Consider the following 4,972-nt stretch of genomic DNA (forward strand, 5'->3'; position numbering starts at 1 on the left):
CCTAAAAACAAGAGAAAAGTATTTCATCACCTATAAAGGAAACTTCAACACACTAACAGATTTCTCAGCAGAAATCGTACAGACCAGAAGATAAGATGATATATGCAAACTGCTAAAAGAAAAAAAAACTGTCAAACAAGAATACTACATTCGGCAAAATTATCCTCCATAAATGAAGGAGAAATAAAGTTTTCCTCAAGACGACCAAATGCTGAGGGAATTCATTAGCACTAGACTGGTCCTACAAGAAATGCTCAAGAGAGTCCTAAAAATGGAAATGAAAAAACAACATTTACCATCATGAAAGTATAAAATTCACTGGAAAAGCTATTACAAAATGGAGAAAGAAAAAACTCAAGTGGTACCACTACAGAAACCCATCAAACAATAAAAGAGAAAGAAAAGAACAAACAATATATAAAAGAACCAGAAAGCAATTAACAATATGACAGGAACAAAGCCTGACATATCAATACCTTTGGATGTAAACTGATTAAATTCTCCACTTAAAAGATAGGGAGGCAGTGTCTCCCGCCCCATCCCGGCCCCGCGTACCTGCTCCAGCCATGATGAGCTTCCGAAGCGCGGACGCGTTGCTGGGCGCCCTGTTCCCGCCGTTACAAGGCGGTGGCAGCCTCCACTAAGCGCTGGCCCGAAAGAGCGGCTCAGGCTGGACGCGCTCGGCCGCCTGCTCCTCCAGCGGCTTCCACTCGTGGACGCAGACGTCCGTGAGCTCCGTGTCCGCCTCTCCCAGCCGCTCACCGACTCGCTGGGCACGCTGAGCAACCAGCCAGAGGGATGCGTGGTGGCGGCGGCTACAGCGAGCAGTGAGGAGGAGCAGCTGCAGGCGCTGAAGGACTGCTTCGTGGGCTACATCTACAAGGAGCTGCAGCTGGAGGCGCACAACCGCAGCCTGGAGGGCAAGGCGGTGGCCCTGCAGCAGCAACAGGCGGGCCGCGAGGTCCACGAGATGCGCGGTGCAATGCTGCGCCTGGGCTCGGCGCACAGTCAGCTGCGCCTGGAACAGGAGCGCCTGCTCGAGGACATCACGCACGTGCGCCAGCGCCTCGACACCCACCGAGGTCTGGCAGCACAAGGAGGCCGAGGCGGCTGCCCGCGCGCTCACGCTCTGCACGCAGGAGGCCGAGGCGGTGCACGTGGAACTGCAGAAGGCGGCGCAGGCGCTGCAGGAGGAGTGCGGCTACCTGTGGCGCCACTACCAGGAGGAGCAGGTGGGTGAGGTGCTCGGCCAGATCCAGGGCTGCAGCGCGCGCAGGAGCAGGCTGAGGCGTGCAACGCTCTCGAGTGCGATGTGACATCGGCGCTGCGCGAGATCGGCGCAGCGTGCAGCTTGAAGGCCACGTGGTGCAGAGCACACTGCAGTCCAAGGAGTGGTTCCGAGTGAGGCTGGACTGTCAGAGGCAGCAAAGGTGAACATAGATGCCATGTGCTCAGAGTAGGAGGAGATAACTGAATACCGGTGTCAGCTGCAGGCCAGGACCACAGAGCTGGAGGCACCGAAAAGCACCAAGGACTCACTGGAGAGGCAGCGCTCTGAGCTGGAGGACCGTCATCAGGCCAACATTGCCTCCTACCAGGAAGCCATTCAGCAGCTGGACGCTGAGCTGAGGACCACCAAGTGGGAGATGACAGCCCAGCTGCGAGAATACCAGGACCTGCTCAATGTCAAGATGGCTTTGGATATGGAGATAGCCACTTACAGAAAACTTGGAAGGCAAAGAGTGTTGGACTAGCTTTGGCCCAATTCCTTTCTCGCTTCCAGAAGGACTCCCCCAAATTCCCTCCGTGTCCACTCACATAAAGGTCAAAAGCGAAGAGAAGATCAAAGTGGTGAAGAAGTCGGAGAAAGAAACTGTGATTGTGGAGGAACAGACGGAGGAGGCCCAAGTGACTGAAGAAGTGACTGAAGAAGAAGAGAAAGAGGCCAGAGAGGAGGAGGGCAAGGAGGAAGAAGGAAGAGGAGGGGGCAGAAGCGGGAGAAGAAGCAGCAAAGTCTCCCCCAGCAGAAGAGGCCACATCCCCAGAGAAGGAAGCCAAGTCCCCAGTGAAGGAAGAGGCAAAGTCACCGGCTGAGGCCAAGTCCCCAGAGAAAGAGGAAGCAAAATCCCCAGCCAAGGTCAAGTTCCCCGAGAAGGCCAAGTCCCCAGCAAAGGAAGAGGCAAAATCACCAGCTGAAGCCAAGTCTCCAGAGAAGCCCAAGTCCCCAGTGAAGGAAGAAGCAAAGTCACTGGCTGCAGCCAAGTCCCCAGTGAAGGAAGAAGCAAAGTCTCCAGCTGAGGTCAAGTCCCCAGTGAAGGAAGAAGCAAAGTCTCCAGCTGAGGTCAAGTCCCCAGTGAAGGAAGAAGCAAAGTCTCCAGCTGAGGTCAAGTCCCCAGTGAAGGAAGAAGCAAAGTCTCCAGCTGAGGTCAAGTCCCCTGAAAAGGCCAAGTCCCCAGCAAAGGAGGAAGTGAAGTCCCCAGAGAAGAAGAGGCAAAATCTCCAGCTGAAGTCAAGTCTCCCGAGAAGGCCAAGTCTCCAGTGAAGGAGGAAGCAAAATCTCCAGAGAAGGCCAAGATTCTTGATGTGAAGTCTCCAGAAGCCAAGACTCCAGCCAAGGAGGAAGCAAGGTCCCCTGCAGACAAATCCCCCAAAAAGGCCAAAAGCCCTGTCAAGGAGGAGGTCAGGTCCCCAGAGAAGGCAAAGTCTCCCCTGAAGGAGGATGCCAAGGCCCCTGAGAAGGAGATCCCAAAGAAGGAAGAGGTGAAGTCCCCAGTGAAGGAGGAAAAGAAGCCCTAGGAGGTGAAAGTCAAAGATCCCCCAAAGAAGGCAGAGGAAGAGAAAGCTCCCGCCATGCCAAAAACAGAGGAGAAGGAGGACAGCAAGAAAGAGGAGGCACCCAAGGAGGAAGCTCCAAAGCCCAAGGTGGAGGAGAAGAAGGAACCTGCCGTCGAAAAGCCCAAAGAATCCAAAGTTGAAGCCAAGAAGGAAGAGGCTGAAGATAAGAAAAAAGCAGCCACCCCAGAGGAGGAGGCTCCTGCCAATGTGGAGGTGAAGGAAGATGCTAAACCCAAAGAGATGACAGGTGGCCAAGAAGGAACCAGATGATGCCAAAGCCAAGGGACCCACCAAACCAGCAGAGAAGGAGGAGGCAGCGGCAGCACCACAGAAAAAAGACACCAAGGAGGAGAAGGCCACTGAGGCCAAGAAACCTGAGGAGAAACCCAAGACAGAGGCCAAAACCAAGGAGGATGACAAGACCCTCTCAAGGGACCCAAGCAAACCTAAGGCGGAAAAGGCTGAAAAATCCTCCAGCACAGACCAAAAAGACAGCAGGCCTCCAGAGAAAGCCACAGAAGACAAGGCCACCAAGGGGAAGTAAGGTGGGGAGAAAGGAATGTCAGGAGCAGCCAAAGAAACTTAGAAGGGGCCCAGAGCTCAAGGATCGGAGTAATGCAATTTTCACTTTTTCTCTCTTTATGTAAGAAGAAACTGCTTAGATGATGGGGCCTCCTTCTTCAAACAGGAATTTCTGTTAGCAAAATGTTAGCAAGAGAGGGCACTCCCAGCCCCCTGCCCCCACACCCTCCGCAGGCGATAGACAATTGTGTTATGAAAGCTTATGTAGCTGAATGCCACACGTAAACTCTTGACTATAAAAAACTGTCCCCCTCCTTTCCAAATAAGTGCATTTATTGCCTCTATGTGCAACTGACAGATGACCACAATAATGAATGAACAGTTACAAACACATATGCTTGACATGTCTTAAACTATTTCCACATACCTTCTGTTTTCCAAAGGAGTAGTCAAGCCCTTGCCCAGAGCTCTCTGTTCTAGAAGAGCTTTCCAGGTGGGGCTGGGCACTGGCCACTAAATTATGCCAGTACGCACTTTCCACTGGAGTCCACTTTCAACTGCTTCTGTTCAATAAAACCAAGTGTTTATAAAATGAAAAAAAAACTAAAAGAGAGAATAGCTGAATAGAGTCTTTTAAAAACGTGATCGAACTATTTGCTTCTTATAAGAAACTCAAATTATTAGTAAAGACACATAGACTGGAAGTAAAAAGATGGAAAAAGATATTCCATGCAGATGGAAACCAAAAATGAGCAGGAATAGTTGTACTTCTATCACATAAAACAGACTTTAACTCAAAAACAGTAAAAAAAAAAAAAAAAACCACACACACACACACACACACAAAGAACATTATTACATAAAGATAAAAAGATCAACCCAGCAAGAGGATATAGCAATTCTAAATATATATGCACTCAATACTAGAGCATCCAGATGCGTAAAGCAAATATTACTAGGTCCAAAGAGAGAGATAGATGCAATGCAGTAGTGGTCGGGAACTTCGACATTCCACTCTCAGCATTGAGCAGATCATCGAGACATAAAATCAACAAAGAACATTGGATTTAAACTGGACTTTAGGCCAAATGGACCTAACATTTACAGATCATTCTATACAACCACAGAATATGCATTTTTTCATCAGCACATAGAATATTCTCCAGGATAGACCATATGTTAAGCTACAAAGCAAGTCTCAACAAATTATTTTTAAAAATCAAAATTATATTAAGTATCTTCTTAGACCTCAATAGAATAAAACAAGAAATCAATACCAGGAAGAACTCTGGAAACTATACAAATACATTTAAAAAAATGCTCCTGAATGACTATTACATCAACAAAGAAATTAAGATGAAAATCAAAAAATTTCTTGAAACAAATTAAAATGGGAATACGACATACCAAAACCTGTGGGATATAGCAAAAGCAGTGCTAAAAGGGAAGTTTATATCAATAAACACCTACATCAAAATGTGGAAATATTATAAATTAACAGTCTAACAATGTACCTAAAGAAACTAAAAAAGGTAAAAAACAACAAAACCCCAAATTAGCAGAAAAATAGTAAAGATTAGAATGAACTAAATGAAATAGAGACTAAAAAATTACA

The 4,972-nt window shown here is 48.1% G+C and overlaps 1 pseudogene; it reads left to right on the top strand.

Annotated features, from left to right (window-relative positions):
- The first annotated feature begins 566 nt into the window (after nt 1-566).
- Nucleotides 567-3,379, top strand: LOC116461138 (neurofilament heavy polypeptide-like; annotated as a pseudogene).
- Nucleotides 3,380-4,972: the final 1,593 nt, after the last annotated feature.

The sequence above is a fragment of the Hylobates moloch genome, unplaced genomic scaffold (assembly GCF_009828535.3).
Source record: "Hylobates moloch isolate HMO894 unplaced genomic scaffold, HMol_V3 SCAFFOLD_21, whole genome shotgun sequence".
NCBI classification, from domain to species: domain Eukaryota; kingdom Metazoa; phylum Chordata; class Mammalia; order Primates; family Hylobatidae; genus Hylobates; species Hylobates moloch.